Below are 17,520 nucleotides of genomic sequence, written 5' to 3'. Positions count from 1 at the left end.
CATTCAGAGACATTTCTAGCAACATTCACTGTTTCAAACTCCCTCGGTAGCGAATTTGTGTAAATAAATATGAATGACACAGAGTGTTGCTGTAGCTGCAAAAAAAAAACAGTAAAGAGCTTGATCAGCAATGATTCCCAGTCAACAGTGATAAGAAGCAAAGGTGCCAAGCTAAAAGCAGAAAGCGGCGCACAACTTGTGGTCAAATCTTTTTTTTTATTAAGAATTGCTCATACACAAGAGGAAGAAGAAGCTACAAAACACACTTGGCAATGTTGTACACAGAGCTCCTTGGTAAACAGTGACCACAGACACAGCCACGTGGAGAATAAGAGGCACGCACGGGCCGCAGAAAGCACGGAGGTTTGCTTTTTCTTTTTTGTTCTTTAGGGAGGGTGGATAGCAAGAAGGCAACATAAAAACCTCCACCAAAACAACCAACATGCATACGCATTTATAATACTTGTATATATATATATATTTATGTCGTACTATTGAAGGATTAGGGAATGAAAGTGGGCATGCCAGATGCATTTACATGAAGGAACCTGGATTTTCCAACGCCTCCCTTGCATTCAAGGCTGGCGCTCGCAAATTGCATTCTTACCTCGGCAAAATTAACAAGTGGCCGTGACGGCCTGCAAGAACACCCTGCCACTGTTATAGTTGCACGAACGCTCGTCAGAAAACACACAATCTTGGTTCTAAAGGTTAACTAACGTTCTTTTCTTGCATGAACGCTCGTCAGAAAACATGTGTAATGTCGATTCTAAAGACTACTAACGTTTCTTCAACAAAGTGTCTGCATAACACGGTAAGCAAGCTGTAATCGAGCAGCAAACTTGCTGTTTCTCTCTTCTCTTTCAGTAAACAGTAAATAGATAATTTTCAGTATGGCTACCTATTAAGGCTTGCTTAAACCAAGTGCAGCATACAGTTAAAAGGACGTCATGTTCGGTGCCGTTGAGCCAATACCAAGTCTCAAGTTAAAAATCCGCCTCTCTGATGTCAACTTTGCCTCCCATGTACACTTGCCAGCAAGTCAGAAGTGAACCCACTGTTCGAACTGCGTTCAGAACAAGCTGAGAAATTAAGTTGGTATTGACGAGTGAACACCAGTGTACATAAAATTTGAGCCCACACAAACTGAAACTGCTGCTTAAACATTGTGAAGCAACGTACACGAGTGAAATTAAGGAAAGCAATGCCAGATGCAGCAGAATTAAGTAACACGCTCATCATATGAGGTTAAACTAGCACACAACAGCTATTTAAGCAGTTTGTTACTTACAGAATGCAAGCTGTAAAAAGTATTCGATATCAACGCAGCCTTGTTCGTGTTAAGAGGTTTCACTGTTTGTTCCTGGTAGTTTGTGAAAAGCTGCAAAGGGCAACCTTTGTAGTTTTGTCTTGTATGCTGGCTGCACTCTCCATAGTTTGGAACCCGGCGAATGTAGAAATGCAGCATTCCCCAGGTACCGCTTGCTTCTGTTGGCCTAGCATTGTGCAGAAGCATTGGCACAACTTGCACTATTGTGCACACCGTGAGTCACCCGACGGGCACATTTATAGATCCACGATGTCTTTTTGTGAAGGAATTTTCCACGCAACAAGCCAAAAAGCTATGCTATGCTTTGCAGGCAAACATTTTTGTTACTGATGTTTACACAGCCTACTGCGGCATCGTGGATCTGTCAAACCTGTGTTTGTGTACAGTTCCAAATTTCTGCAGCCTTTCTAGAGTGAGGAAGTTCGTGTTTTGTCCAGTATTTGTAGTACGCTGTTTATTTTCGTGTTACAATCTCTTGTGTCGATTAATAGCTGCCTAATTCGGTGTAAATGTAATCTATTTGCTCTCCTGATGTCCTGGCTGTACAACAATTGACAGTTACGTGTTCTTATAAAAAGCTGCACTTTTATTCCAAGTCCACATGCAAGTGATGTATTGTTCTGCACCTTAACTGCTTCAGCCAGTTTTAACAGCCTCACTGCCTTATTCATTTGTAACAGATAGCAACTCTTCTTCATTAGGATGTATTAGCAATAAAGCTGCTTAAATAGAAAATGTTTTCATAACAATCGGACAAACTTGCGCTTGCCTTCTTAAAACTGCACTGAAAAGAAGAAAACGGGCATTGTCAGGGCAGTCGAGCTACGCTAGGAACCCAAAGGACAAGATACCGCACTTTGAACACGTGCTGGACAGTCAGTAAAGTCTTGGCAGGCATCAGTAATGCTTGCAAATGGGTTTCAGCTGTGCAACGGCGACAGCGCCAACAACACAACAGGCTTTTGTGAGCTGCAGTGAAGTACGCACTATGCCAGCTGGAGATCTGAGATTGGCCATTGCTGTGCAGTGGTCCAAACCTGAAAACTCACTGCAACATTCGAATGCTTTTGCACGCCATTATTGTGCCAGTACTTCCATTGCCGTTTCTTGGCGAGAGCCATACACAGATAGATGCACGTGGTATCTGTATGCATCGTAAGTGTTCTGCGAAGACGATAACAGCAGCAGCACATAATAGTGCTAACTCGGAACGGCCTCGTCATCTAGAATTTTGACGCACACAGATCTGAGATGAAAGCCTTTGACACTGAAGTCACACATAGCAGAATTTAGGGGTGTTGATTACTTCATCGATCAAGGCCAATACTGTGCTGCAGTGTCTTTCTTATAACACGCTCTCCAGAGCACTCCGTGCACTGCCGCCATTGCATTGGCGTCACCCATCATTCAGCCCAGCGCGGTGTGGCTCCCCCCCTGATCCCCGTCTGTCGGTGTTCGCGCGCGAGCCCTATCCTCCCCCGGGCTTCGGTTTTTTACCACAGGTAGTGGGGCTTGGAATGCTGCTTCTTCTCAAAGGCCTTCTTAAACTTGCGGTCCTTGCCGTCCTTGTGGACACGGCGGCTCTGCTTGGCGTAGCGCAGCGCCGACCGGGCGCGGCTGTTGGTGTGCAGGCGGTAGGGGCGCGGTGACTCCTCGGCTTCTTTGACGTGCGACACGGGTCGGTGGATCTGGTGTCCCGAGCGGACGGGCATGGACATCGTGTAGTGGCGCTCGTGCTTGTTCTCGTGGCTTCGCTTTGTCTCTGAGTGCTTGGACGGCTTGCCAGCGTGCGTCAGCCTCTCTGCATATGCATTAGAGAGGGAGACAGTTTCAATGTCACGTCGAGCTGCACCATCCACACACAGAAAAAGAAAAAGAAAAAAGTTCAGCGAGAACATGCAGTCAACACGGCCGCCGAAATGCAACCGCGGCATGACCGAAAAATTGGGTCCTAGACATATCGCCGGTCACCTCGTCACTTTCCTCCGTTATTAACTTAAAGAGCGGCCAAATCTGCTTGATATGTGACTGCGACACTCGTGCGGAAGTTTTGGTAGATTCGTCAGGGTTGCTCACAACTAGTTTGGAAGTCCGTGAGCTTGAAGAATCCATCTAAAGCGTTCACACGACGTCCGCGACTATAGCTGTTGTAAACTTCGACCGTGCGATGATTGAGAGTCCGCTTTGTATATGGAACTTTGTGGGCATTGCTTATCTAGCCGCATCAGCCAATCAGGAGGCCTCAATGGGAAAACTTCTTGAATTTATGTGCCTGAGTGCATTTACGCACAGACACTTTGTGCGACCAAATGATGCCTGGCTGCGGCGGGTGTCGCGTTCAACAACAACCGTGGATGAGCGTCGAACTCATGAAAATAATAATTATAATTGGTTCACAAGAAAGGAAAGGTGCAATATATGTTGCAGACATTCCCCTTCTTTTAATATATATTGTATCCTATCCTGTCTCTCCCAGTTGCTCCTCTCTTCGTTTTCCTACCACCTGTTCCTGCGCTGTCCGTTTATTTCTGCCGCCTCAATTCAGGTGCTCAATTCCGACACTTGCGATAGCGAATACCGGGGGGCAGGCAAAAATCTTTTTATTTCCTTTTTGTTATTTTTAATAATGTACCCGTGTACTTCTTGCATGCGCAGAAGAGCGGCTTTGTGGCCATGCAAATGAAGGGACAATGTAACACTGCCATTCACTTTGCTGATGCTTTCATCCTTCACGCTCCATATCACTGTTTTCTCTGTCGCGCGAATAGCGCGTTGTGAATTCTGACACCTCGCTGGCTGAGGTCGCCTACAGCTTCCACAGCCACCTGGTCTTGCCCATTTACCTCTCTGTGACTAGCAAAGGCCAGATATGATCCCAAGGGGTGCAGGTAAAAACGTCCCCGGAAAAAAAGTCTCCGGAAGGTACGGCCCCAGAAAAAACGTCCCTGGAAGAAACGGCCCCTGAAGAAGCAGCCACTAGGAACAAACGTCCCCAAGGCAAAAAAATGACCCTGTACATGATTTCTTCCGGAATTCACATGGGAAAACAAAAGATACAAAAATTTATGCCATCTTTTCTTGGTCTTGAGTTAAATGTAATCATAATTTGGAACCTGCGTCCTCTGGGTGCCCAAGATGTTTACAAGAACTGCGTAGAAGCATGGTGAAAGAGCCATGTTTCTCTTTGTATGTTGCGTGGTTCCAAACCCCGCAGCTTGTTAAGCAATCATAAGACAGGTCTAATCAGCTTGGTATTACTGTCCACAGAGAAAGGTATAAGCAGATCGGTGTGTGGTAGTCTCGGGGAACCGTCCAAAATAGAAGCCTCCACTAGAATTACCTCCCAGACATTCTGGTGATGAGGGACATTTTTTCCGGAGACATTTCTTCTGGGGACATTTACTCTAGGGACTTTTTTTCCAGGGACGTTTTTACCAGATCCCGATCCCAAGGTAACAACGTATCCTTCCTATCCTTTTTTCACTCGGCACTCGCCCCCTGTACCGTCTGCCATAAACGGCAGGGGTATGGACACGTCGTTACGAGAGTCACTTTTCCGCAAGTTCCAAGTAGTTGTTCCGCAATTAAAACAACAAATGGGAGACGCTTAATGTGTCTATGTTTCCGCATGTGGCGGCGCCCCATTCTCGCCTGCATTCGCTATCACGAGCGTAGGTACCCGAAGGCATAAGAGTGCAAATCTAGCTTCGTAGCTTGCGCCCAAAGCGCGCAATAAAGTGCCGTCATCATGCGTGAAATGGCCTGGCGCGTTAGGCTTGACATTTTCTTTGATTCGCGAGACAGCTAGATTTCCTGGTTGAAAGGGTGACACGTGAACAGTGCCTGATGGACGGTGCTGAGGCAGACGCCGATCAACGACAGGCAGCACTAACTACTCTCCTGACATACTACGCCCTTCGAGGTGTCTTTGCTACGAAACACTGTCATGAGTAGTCTCTTATGGAAAGGGGCTGCAAAAGTGGTGGCATATATATATATATGGCTTCCGTTTTCCTGTCAACTGATTGCGACAATTGATACCTGACAACTTTTTGCAGGTTTTAACTATATTGTAATAAACTTTCTGGGTCGTTCTAGCACCGAAACAACCCCTGTCTACGCCAATCTGTTTATGCCCTCGAATCGCCCCCAGACGCGGCCCTAGCGGTCATCTGCACATGCGAATCACGGATACTGCGTATGTCAGATCGAGCAATGACAAAATTGTACCGTGGTGCGGTTGCGCGTGTCCTCCGCGGCCGTGGTGCTGTCCGTTGGGGTGGTCCAGGTCCTGCAGGTGGATGTCTGTGCTGTGCGGGTCGCGCTGGCGCTTGCTGTGCGCAGCCCGGTGGTTGACAAGGGTGTCGCCCTGAAGACTCGCCTCGTGTCGAGACACGGACAGCACGGCGTGCTTCTGGATGTTCTTCAGCTCCTTCTCGCCACCCTGCGTGCACCAGAACGAAAACGCGATTAGGCTAAATTCAGTTTCGCCAAGTATGGAGCTCGGAAGTGCTGCTACCAGTAAGAGGATTCACACTCAGCGCGCGGACAGATAACCTTGGCGCGCGTTTCGGTTAGAAACATTTTCGAAAGTGAGCACCAGAGAGGGATCCATATCCGGGCAAATGTCAGCCCTATACACAGCCGACTGCTTGCGGGACTAGGACAGCACCGCCTTCAGCGGCCGCATAATTAAGATGTCGGCCCCGTGCTGTTTTCAGCTAACCTGCGGCGTAAAAATTTCGCAAAGCGGCGCGAGTAAGAATTCGCACTTAGCAGAGCAGAACCAGACGTCTGCGTATGGGGATTTTTAGTTGTTTTATTTTTTTTCCCCCCTAAATCGCGCCAAGCCTGCTTTCGAACTTGCTCGCACCAAACGGGCGTGGCGCGGTCCGGGACGAAGAAAGGAAGGTAAAAGGAAGGAACGGACAGCGGGGGTGGCGGCGGACCCGCTGTTTATGACAGCTCCGCAAACTGGGCGTTGCAGAACAAACAAGGGGAGGTCAGCATATATATATGCAGCAGGGCCGTGAGTATAGGGCATATGGGAGAAAGCTCGCGGCAATTGCATGCAGTGTTGTTGACGCCGTGCACTTTTCGATTCGCCTAGCCTCTTCCGCGGCGGAATGTAGTCCCGCCTATATATTACAGCCATTCACTGCACTTCCCTCGCTCAAACTCCGCCTCTCGCTTACGCCAAGTACAGAAAGAGTACGCACAATGAGGTGCGCCAGGCAATGATTACCAGCCGAGCTGAAAGGTAGAAGCAAGGCAACTTTAAATAAAGAACGACCAATTAATTAAAGGACGGGCAAGAATGACAGAGCGATGCAATGCAAAATACAGCCCCCAAACATTCCAACCGGCTAACTATTTATTAGGCCAGGCTGGTACTTTATATAAAAAGGAGAAAGGGAACATCCCAATGGAGAACCTGGTTAATTACTGGCAACAGACATAGGCATATATATCCAAGGGCGCAGAGCCGGTAATAATTCGTGAGCCGACAGAGCGATAAGAGAAAGCTAACAGCTAGTCGTAAACGTCGTCCGAGTTCAAACAGCGACTTTACGAGAAAAAAAAAAAACGCACAAAACATTGTATAACACCGTCTATGGCAGTATCACAGTGTCTGATATCACACCGTATCGGAATATCAAACAGTGAGTCAAATATTCTCGGTATTTTCCCTTCAGTGGCAGCATTGGCCCCTGCGGAATTCGATTACCCGGCACATTGTTCAGCGGGCAAACTAAAGCTACAGTTTCTCTCTTTCTCTCTCTTTTTTTAAGCACCGCACAAGCTACAAAGCAGCCTTTCGACCAAAAACAGTTCCCGTTCTCCTGGTAGAACACATTCACTGAACTACCCCGCGAAGGATGTTCCGCAGCGCTCCTTCCCTCTTGAAGCACGTCGTTCAAGGGTAACGTTACTACTAAAAATAGCTTATCGTATTTCTAGTAAAGTTGGTTCAACGGACTAGCGAGGCCATCGTGCTCAGCAATAAGCGCCCAGATGGAGACAGACGACTTCGAAAGTAGTCCGGCGCCGGCGCGGGGGCGGACTGGCACGCAGCGCGCGCGACCGAATTTGGCTTTCCCGTGTTCGTTTGAACGAACCCAGCGTCCGGGCGTGCTGCTCGGCACAGTTCGGCGGAAAACGTCATTGACGGCGAGTGAGCCGCCGTGTGCGTATTATAGCTTCGTGCCGTCGCCGCGCGGCCTATAATTAGCGGAGCGCGTTCATTCCTCGGGGTGGCCTCTCTCATTTGCGAGCACTTTTGGCGGATACGAATTCCCCGCGCGTTTTATGCATACGCATGAGGACTGCGCTCCCCGTCTCCTTTCCCTCGCCCCGAAAAGCATCGACGACGCCTGATGGGGGCGAGGTCCAAAAACTGACTCCGACGGGTCGATGGTGTTCGGCGCGAGAAAGCGCAGTTTTTGCGTGCGTACGAAAAAAAAAAAAAAGAGAGAGAGAGAGAGAAAGAGAAAGAAAGCCGAACGAATCAATTGGCGACCTACAAAGCGCGTCGGATCACATGAGGGTACCTCCGAAGGTGCTGGAAACATTTTCGCATCGAATAAGGAAAGGAAAACAAAATCACCTTGTTCTCTACGTCCTATTTCATGAAATTGCGCCAATGTGTAGGAATACACTTTAATCGCCTGGGCCCGCTTATGTTTCCAAAGACCTCCACTTTTTTAATATATATATATTTTTTAATTTCACTTCGGGAATTTTGCGCCCCGATTTTTCCTTAACGTCGCCGGTATATCTACCTCACTTGAAGGCAAACATTGCTATTGTTCTCAGGCGAGTTCTACGGAACTGGTCACTTTTCAGAAGGCGAGAAGGCAATAACGGCACCGTCTGCTCGAAGGCTTCGGCGAATTCATTTCGGCCGCGCGGGGTTTTGTTCTCTTGCCTTTCCTCTCACGATAGACGCAGGTGCAAAGTGGATTATCGGCTTGCCTTTGGCTGCGCGCAGTACACGAGCACGCGGGAAGCTTATTCCGTACGCAGATTTAAAGCGCATGCGCACTCGTTCCTGGATAGCGCGTCGTAGTCATTGGCATAATCGTCGACGTACTGTACGGTTCACTGTTAAAGAGAACATGAAATCGCTTGGCTTAAACACTGAAAAGCGCTGCCGTTGACCACTGGCGAGAATGAACGGAACCAAGTGCATGCTTGGTAAGAGCTTTCGACCGGTGGATCGTTTATGTATGTATGTATGTATGTATGTATGTATGTATGTATGTATGTATGTATGTATGTATGTATGTATGTATGTATGTATGTATGTATGTATGTATGTATGTATGTATGTATGTATGTATGTATGTATGTATGTATGTATGTATGTATGTATGTATGTATGTATGTATGTATGTATGTATGTATGTATGTATGTATCAGACATGGCAGTAATTGAATTACAGTATTGAAATTATTGTAATTTCATTACCTTTTTGTAATTTGTAATGTAATTAATTACGTTTTTCGTTTGTTAATTTAGTAATGTAATGAATTACTTTTGGTAGTAATTTTGCAGCAAAAGTAATTCCTTTTGAAATTACTTTTACTGAAGTGCGTCTGGTCTGTTCCAGTTTTTGATCTGGTCTTGTTTTTGTAATGGCAAGTGCCATAGGAAAGAAAAAAGGAATAGCTCTATGGGACGGAATTTGGCGGAAAGACGAAAATATATGTGTGCTTCGCGTCTGGAGAACAAGTTTTTTTTTACTAGGTTTACTTAGTTTTTGCATAGATGGAAACTAGAAAGTAATTTTAAAATAACTGAATTACTCAGTAAAAGTAATTGTAATTTCATTCCTTTTTGGGAGAAGTAATGGGTAACGTAATTTAATTATTTTCTGCAATTTTCAGCAAAGTAATTAGTAATGTAATTTAATTCCTTTTCAAAAGTAATTTTGCCACGTATGTATGTATGTATGTATGTATGTATGTATGTATGTATGTATGTATGTATGTATGTATGTATGTATGTATGTATGTATGCATGCATGCGATAATAAGGCGCAAATTAAGACAGTAGTAGTTAAGCGAATGGGAAGTTGCGTGGCCAAGAAAGGGGAGCCGCAGACAGATGCCATTAACAATTTCGCGTCATGTCCTTAAGCTGAGATTAAGTGTCTACCTGGGAAAAGGATTGAGCGTCAGATAAAGGATCGGTATGTGGGAATATAGTGTACGTTCTGACAGTACATATATATAGAAGTATGTTGGTTTGTGGTTTGTGGGGTTTAACGTCCCAAAGCGACTCAGGCTATGAGACGCCGTAGTGGAGGACTCCGGAAATTTCGACCACCCGGGGTTCTTTAACGTGCACTGACATCGCACAGCACACGGACGCCACTCCGTTTCGCCTCCATCGAAACGCAGCCGCCGAGGACGGGATTCGATCCCGCTTCCTTTTATTTATTTATTTTTTTTAGCGCATTTTTCGCGTGGCTACTGCTCTTCCATGTTCTCTACTCCGGCATACCGCCTAACTAAAATACCTCGAGAGATATGCTCAAATTTCACATTACCGTTTGTCGTAATCATCGGCCGGAGGACTGGCACAGATATTGTTGCAATGCCGCTTGAAATGGCTTTTTCCGGGCCATGTTTTTTTTTTTATGTATGGTTCGTTAGTGTGTTGTTATTGCGGTCGCCGTTAAATGCGTCTGAATAACGCGTGCCCTTATGCTTAGACCTTGCGGCGTGTGATAATCGCGCGAGGGATTTTGCGGATCGCACTCGTAACGATTGCGCAACGGCACGACGTTGCGAAACGAACCAACCATCTTGACTAATATTCTGGCGAACACGGTATACGCAATACCAAGGAAAATGCCGCTTACAACAAGGAACAAAAGCGAAATTCGAGACGGCGTTTTTAAGGCAACTGTGGAATTTATTATTTTTTTTTTTGTCTCGATATACATTCGCCCGCTTTTACGACCACCCTGCGAAGGGCGCTCAGTCTTCCTGCAGTGCACCCAGAATACAGATATCGGCACTACTCGACGGCAGGCTGCGTTTTTAGAAATGCTCTCAGCAACGCGCGACCGAGATAAGAAAAAAGAAAAATAAAGTTGTGTGTGTGTGTGTGGGGGGGGGGGGGGGGGGGGGCAAGGGTGATCGCTTCTCCTGTGGCGTGGGCAATGTGTACAGGTCATTACTTTTCTTCGAGCTCATTCATTTTTGTCTGCTTCATCCCCCCTTCCGCCTCGTCTGCTTTCCGCCAAAGCCTTCTGGGAGTATAAAGAAGTATTGCACGTATGCCACGAGCACTAAGCCGGAACTGGCGTGTGCCGCATCGTTTACTTCCGCTCCACGCGTCGAAGGCAGCAAAAAAACGGCAGTGAGCAAACCTTTGCCCTTGCCCGGTCGCCCTCCGCCGCCCACGCAACAACATCGTTGCCTGCAACAGCTTGCGGCGAAATCAGTTTCCTCTCGATGGAAGCGCCCTCCCACGTCGTACACCGAAGGAATCGACGCGCAAAAGCAGAAAGAGAAGACGTTCACCGACAAAAATGAAATATCGACGAAGTCGTAACAAAAATCGCGAAGAATTCCGCGATCCAAGGGCAGATATGAGTGAGGGAAAGAAAAGGAAGGAGATGGGTGGAGGTGCTTGTTTGCGCTGCTACACAAGTGCGGCCGTCTGCCAAGCTTTCCATTAACCGTGCGTACCGCTCCTATACAAGTTTACTACGATATGGACAAGCCTGCGCCGGGAGCTACTGGCGATATTGCTCTATCGTTCTCTCCTCCCATTTTTCTTTCTCTCTCTAGCACTCACACACACACGAGTATGTAATGGGGGGGGGGGGGGGGTACACAATTGTTACGGTTTCTCAGGCATCGATTGCGCGGAAGTCGCGAGCCGCGCGTCAAACACGTCACGCGCCTATAACGGCTCCAAGGCTCCCCGGAAATTAATGCGATAGCTATAGTTCTGCGTTCCGCCCGAGCTCGTTGGAGCTAAGCCACAAATCACGCGATGACTTTACGTCGTCTTGTACTGGACTTCTCTAGTTCGCCCGCGCGGTTAATGTTGTTAGGCTATGTACAATAATCCAGCCGCCGAGGAAACGTTTCAGCGATGCAGAAAGGAGGGAACGCCTAGCTGTACACTGAGTGAGACAGATGAACGTTGAAGAAAGCTATGTCGCCGAAATTAGTTCGTTGTGCTGTCCTTTGTTGCCAGTGTTCAATGATTCGATTAAGGTGTCCAACTCCACAAGTACAAACCTTCCGCGTCAGGTAATCAACCTTCGGTTTCACATGCCGGTCGGTCGTCTCCCAATGACCCCTTCCCGGCCAGCTGTCTACGACGCCGAACTTCGAAAGTTCGTCAGTTACGAAGTGTTCTGACGTAATCTTCGTTAGGGATCTGTCCGGCACTTTTCCTGCGACTCCTAGATGCCTGGCTTAGTAAGTCCGGCAGTTTTCTCGACACAACTGCTAGACCAATCGTTAGCTCATTGAAGTTCTGTAGCTGTGGAACACGTAGTACATCTACCGATTACCAGCTTTTATCTCTTGCCGGCGCTCGTGAGGCCTATATTTACACAAAACTGAGAAATGCACGCTTCCGCACCTCACGTTAACTCTTGTACAGAAGTTATCGTGGCTCTGACAGGGCTCGCTTAATGCGCCACAAAGCGCCCAGTTCCTTATCGCTTTGCTAACTTGAATTTTTCATGATACACAAAGGTACCTTTCTCTGTTTACACGCCTGGGATGCTTTTATAAAGTGAGAGATTTGCTAACTTGCATTTTTCATGGTACACAAACATACCTTTCTCTGCTTACACACCTGGGATGCTTTTATAAAGTGAGAGATACGTTCTCTAAACTGCGAAGCTTGGAGGACGCCCGGAACAACTGATATCAACACGCCCCATTGCGCTAAAATTAAAAGCAAACACGGAATTTTCAGCGTGTCCCAAAACAACGTGTTCCGCTTCTCGCTACAAGCTTTTCTGCGCGCACGACATTGATAACGCGAGCATTCAACGAGAAGCCGGCCGATAAGACGAGAGGCAAGAAACAAGAATAAAAAGGGTTCGCCAAGAAAAACGGAGCGTAATTCAATAGATGAAATATAGACCAATTTAGCCCAGCGAAGCTCGTTAAGTTTAGAGCGGTTCTTTCATTTATTTGCTCAGGATCGCGCAAGCACTGCTTCGCGATTTTCGCTTCTGTGGGCGCTGACTCGACGCCCCCGGCTTGCCACAGTGAAAAAGTTTAAGGACACGCGGGAAAGGGAGGGGTAGGAGAGAAAAGGCTGGAGCTCAAGTACATAAACATAGCGATCCAGCCACACGAAGCAAAACATCTGTGACTGAAAAGAAGCCGATGCCTGCCTTCGCCGCGGCGGCGCGTTTTGTCGCCCCGTGTACCCGAGATGCACGGTTCTGGAAAACCGCCAGCAAAGCGTCCGAAAGGACGGCAAAGACCGAAGAAGCGTTAGAAAGACTGGAGTAACGGAGAGCGGGAGTGGGGAAGCACAGGGTTCTAAGCAACGGCAGTGCCTTTTGTGCCGCCCAGAAAGGCATCAACAAACACGGCTCTCTCTCCTTGACGCGCTTGCAGCCCAAGAAAGCAAAGCAGCATCGAGAAATGAAAAGAAAGAAAATGATTCCAGTGCAGGCAGCGGTATCGGCCGCGCCTCCTCATTATTTATTTGCTTCTGTTCTCCAGTCTGTATGAGGCGCCGTTACTTCAATTCAGCGTTGTTTCTTTAAGCCGCGTCTTCCTTTTCCTCTCGCGGCTCCTTATCGTTTCCTCGGTTTTTCTCCCCTTTTCTTCTTCTTGCGGTAAAAAAGAGGCCGTGATAAATTCCCTCAACGCTGAAAGAAGCCGAGGATAGCCTCTACCTCTTCCCCGTCGCGGCGGAAAGATAAAAAAAGACGGACTCTGGAAAGAGGGACGGTTTCGAGGGGAGAGCGCTTGATCCAGGCTTCTGTTTCTCCTCACCACCTATTACTCCCGAGTCCCTTCTCACATGTACCGCGCGCTTTCAAAGTACAAAGATAAAAATCTAGAGACGGTAATGGAAAAGGCTGGATGCTTGATAGGTACCTCCTCTTAGTCGCAGTTGCACCGTTAGCGACGAAAAAAAAAAAAAAAAAAAAAGATAGTGAAAGGAAGAAGCGACGAGAGCGCCACGAGGCGTCGTCTACACTCCCAACTTCCTACCGACCACCGCCAAAGCCTGTACTGATACTGCTACCACCACCACCGCACCATAACCGCCGCTACCGGCAACAGCAGCAAAGGGCCTCCGCGGCTGCATCCGAAATCAATAACGGGCACAGAGACCTGGCTTTCGTTGCCTCCTGCACTGTCAAGACACCGCCGCACGCGGCCCCGAAAGAAAGCGGCTTGGCTGCGGAGCCCCTATCCCCGCTCTAGAGGCTTCTCCGCCCCGCGCTGTCTGTAAGCGCGCTCACAGCAGCCGCCGTGCACCCCGTGGCGGTGTTTTCGCTTTTTATCTTTTTCCGATTTATATTGACTGTGTCTTCAGATTCCCGCTTTATTTACCGCTCGGAGAAGAAATCTCGTCTCGCTCAACCGCGCTTGTTCGCTGTTTCCTTTGCCGCTTGCTTGCTTTCCCCTCTGTGTGCGCGGCAAGATCTTGTTTGGAGACGCGGCAAGAAGTGATATAGGGAGATAAACAACGCTGAAAAGCAAAGAAACGCGAAAATGTTCGGGCTAGTCTTTTCCTCCCTTTGTTATTTTTATAGACCAAAATGGCCCCAACTCATGAAGTGGGCAAAAATAGATGGACTGCGGGCGCGCGCGAGTTTCGTTTTGCTCCTGGTTATTCCCCCCTCCCCCTTCTATCTGTGCCTTCACCTTAGGAGGGAGCTCGAGGGGGGAAGGGGTCACGGTCCGGAGACCTCCGAGACAGCCCTGGCGCGAAGCGCGTGTTTTGGCGTGCGTGCGTACATAAATCTCTAGGTTCGATCCGCACGAACACAACGCGCAGCGCGTGGAGTCGGCCCCTGGCGCGATTTGGAGAGTATCTGTCGCGTAGAGTAGTATAAATGGGAAGCGCTCCCGTCAGAACCCTGGTGTTTTGGAGGGGGTACCTTTTTCTTCCCCCGCCCTCCCCTCCCCTTTTATTTTTTTTCTATCTCAGTTTTCGCCAGTCGGTGAAGCCTTACTGGGTCCTGCTCTGTGCCGTGTCTACATATAGATAGAGGGCGTGCTCATTGCAGCGTACTTTGATCTAAAACGAGGAAAGCTTGAATGTACTTGTCGTGGACGCACCATTAAGAGACCGCAGCCTCCGTGCAACTTTTTTTCTAAGCCAGCAGTTCTACATTTACAACATATCCTGGGGACAAGCTCCCTTTCCTTTCATTTTATTTCTAACGTTCAGAAGCTTCTAAATATGCGCCATTTTCGCTAGAGGAGCTCTGGTGTTGCGTGTTTTGTCGAATATCCGAAAGTGCCATCATCACGTGATCACTGAGGTGATTGATTGCCGCTGCAGTACGGTAGTACTACCATGAGCGAATATGAGAGACCTTTCTCTCCGAGTTCTGACCCGTGCCGCACTATGCCGCATTGCACGGGGGCGCCACCTAACAGTGCACTGCTGTTAAGAAAGCTACACTGTTAGTGCATTTCATTGTCAGGTGGCGCCCCCAGGCAAAGCGGCGGCGTATGGGGAGGGAGGAAGGGGGGGGGGGGGGTCTCTCACTTCTACTGACTGTAATACATGCAGGGTTGAATCATACGCTGTTCCACTCAGGAGAGAAGTGCTGACGAGTGCAGGAGGTACGGAGTTGAAGGACGAAGAAAACTGGGTTTATTCACGTCTTCGACGTATGAGGAAAAAAACGCGAACTAGAACAAAAAACGGAATAAGGACAAGGAACCAGAGTCCAAATCCGAGAACACCAATGCTATGAATACACTCACTAGTCCCTCTAGAAGAAGGGCGGGCCCGTAGCCGAGGGAGTCTTAATCATTGCACTATCACGCATTTGCACCCTCTTTCTCTCACTCCTAGTGACACGCCTCCGAAAGAGTTCATACTTGGTGACGAGGAGGAAGCCGTTATGGCTGTAATGAAGGCGGCACAAGAAGCGCTCAGTGTCCGCCGGCGCCTCATGTTTTAGGCGCACACCTACGTCAAAGGTGCCGACGCGCGCCGTCGGCGAGAGGGAAACGTTGCCGGAGATGTTCCTTTTGTCCCTCTGTCCGGCTACTCAGAAGGGACACTGCCCGCGCGGTTGCCTTGGTGGTACCGGCCAGTGCTGATCCCTTCGAGCCTTTTGTCCCCGATGGCCCGCTCGTTGACCGCAGTCGATGACAGGCCAAACACCGCGTTTTTCTTCCGCTCGTCTGTTGCCCGCGTCTCGCTGTCGCCGCTCTTGACCACTCCACCTCTTTCGGTCGGGATGTCTTGCCTTGATAATCGAAAGAAACATCTCCCGTGGCCAACGTATTGTCGCCATACTTGACAACAGCTAGGACGTACGGTTCTAATAACAATGCGGTCGTCTGCCTGAGTAAGTCCTTGTAAAAAAAGCGTGCGCGCGCGCGCGCGCGTGTGTGTGTGTGTGTGTGCGTGTGTGTGTGTGTGCGTGTGTGTGTGTGTGCGTGTGTGTGTGTGTGTGAGAGAGAGAGAGAGAGAGAGAGAGAAGGGGGGCGCGCGTGTGTGTGTGCGTGTGTGTGTGTGTGTGAGAGAGAGAGAGAGAGAGAAGGGGGGGGGGGCTACTTCTACAATTATTTTGCACGTACGCACTGAGCTGTACGAAGACACAGCAAGCCGGCGAAGCGGCAAAGCATGCGCGTAAAGGCTGACGAATGGAATCACTGCTTCAGGTGTCGGCGACGACAAAGGACTAGAGCGTCAGGTATACGCGCGCACGCACCTACGCTCGAAGACGACACCGACGGTCTCTCGCAAACACACGATGACGGCAACGGATGACATGAGACGGACGGTGAATCACGCGCCTACTTGGCCGACTGCGACCGCATCACGCGTTTCCCGTGATACGATCCTCCGCGCGTCACCTTGGAACGGAGAGACCTCGATGGTGTTCCTCGTCGTCGTGCGGGTGGCCGAAACGAAGAGATTGTTGAGGCGGGTCTAGTTTACGGGCCTCCGCAATCTGAGCTCCTCAGGAGAGCTCAGGCGCGTGCCATCGGGAGATAGCGAATGAGATTCTTACGCCGCCTTACTACAATGGCGCATAGCCCTTTACCCTCCTTCACAGAGCCCCCCCCCCCCCCCCCCCCCCTCATCGTTTTCGCAAGGCAACGTGCTCGTCATCGCGCACTGCGGCCTCAGGAGCGAGGATAATCGCATCCTTGTAATTGAAAGGGCCAGCAACCCAAGCAGGAAACCTCATGCTTATTTCAGAGATTAAATAACTTGGAGCTAAGAAGGCAATTATCGATCGCTTGGTTATACGCATTATAATTTAACGGGGCGGTGGCTCGGTAGAAGGGTTTCGTTCGAAATTTTGTGTATCAAAGAGTAGGGAGCGCTCACCAGAGCAAGATCAAGTACATGAGCGCGAGTCGAGCGGATCTCAGTACTCGTTCATTAATAGGAAAAAGACGTTAGAAAGTGAGTGGGTAAAGATCGTCGTCGCTGAAATTGTCCAGCTTCACTCTCGCGCTCTCTCTCTCTCACACACACACACACACACACACACACACACACACACACACACACACACACACACACACACACACACACACACACACACACACACACACACACACACACACACACACACACACACACACACACACACACACACAGAGAGAGAGAGAGAGAGAGATAACTAGTGGAGTGCAAGGACCGAAACTTGCGCACTGCAACTGCTCACACTCGAGGGGTTTGCAAATTGTGAAGCCCATTCTGAGCGACCATGGGCCGCCTTAAATAATTAGCTGCCAGCAAATTTAATCCGGGCACCGAGCGTTTAATTCTAGGCCCGCGCGAGAAACGTGAGCGTACAGCGCCTTAATCAAAGTGTCTGACCCTAATCCATACGCCAGGCAGCTTAATTCAAGCGCGAAAAACGAGCGGCTGCATGCGACACCTGGAAGTGCCTAAAATGAAACGAGGTCTGGTCGTAATTTGTGCAACCATGCGCCGTCTGGAATGCAGCAACTGCCGCTGGATGTTAATTGCG

General features: G+C 48.8%; 1 protein-coding gene and 1 pseudogene across 2 annotated transcripts in view; one reads left to right on the top strand and one right to left on the bottom strand.

Annotated features, from left to right (window-relative positions):
- The window catches only part of LOC146182156 (TBC1 domain family member 2B-like), a 150,336-nt gene that overhangs the window by 29,208 nt on the left and 103,608 nt on the right, over window positions 1–17,520 (top strand). The window lies entirely within an intron of this gene.
- LOC146182157 (uncharacterized) overlaps window positions 197–17,520 on the bottom strand; it is a 115,650-nt pseudogene continuing 98,326 nt past the window's right edge. Inside the window, exons 3-4 of the transcript XR_014700338.1 lie at window positions 5,561–5,774; window positions 197–3,131 (exon numbers count right to left, since the gene is read on the bottom strand). The product of XR_014700338.1 is annotated as an uncharacterized LOC146182157 (transcript). The remainder of the gene's footprint in view (window positions 3,132–5,560; window positions 5,775–17,520) is intronic.

Source organism: Amblyomma maculatum, chromosome 8, assembly GCF_055883805.1.
Source record: "Amblyomma maculatum isolate TAMU_Amacu chromosome 8, ASM5588380v1, whole genome shotgun sequence".
Classification (NCBI taxonomy): domain Eukaryota; kingdom Metazoa; phylum Arthropoda; class Arachnida; order Ixodida; family Ixodidae; genus Amblyomma; species Amblyomma maculatum.
Note: the sequence above shows the minus strand (reverse complement) of the source record. Positions and strands in the feature narration are given on the sequence as shown.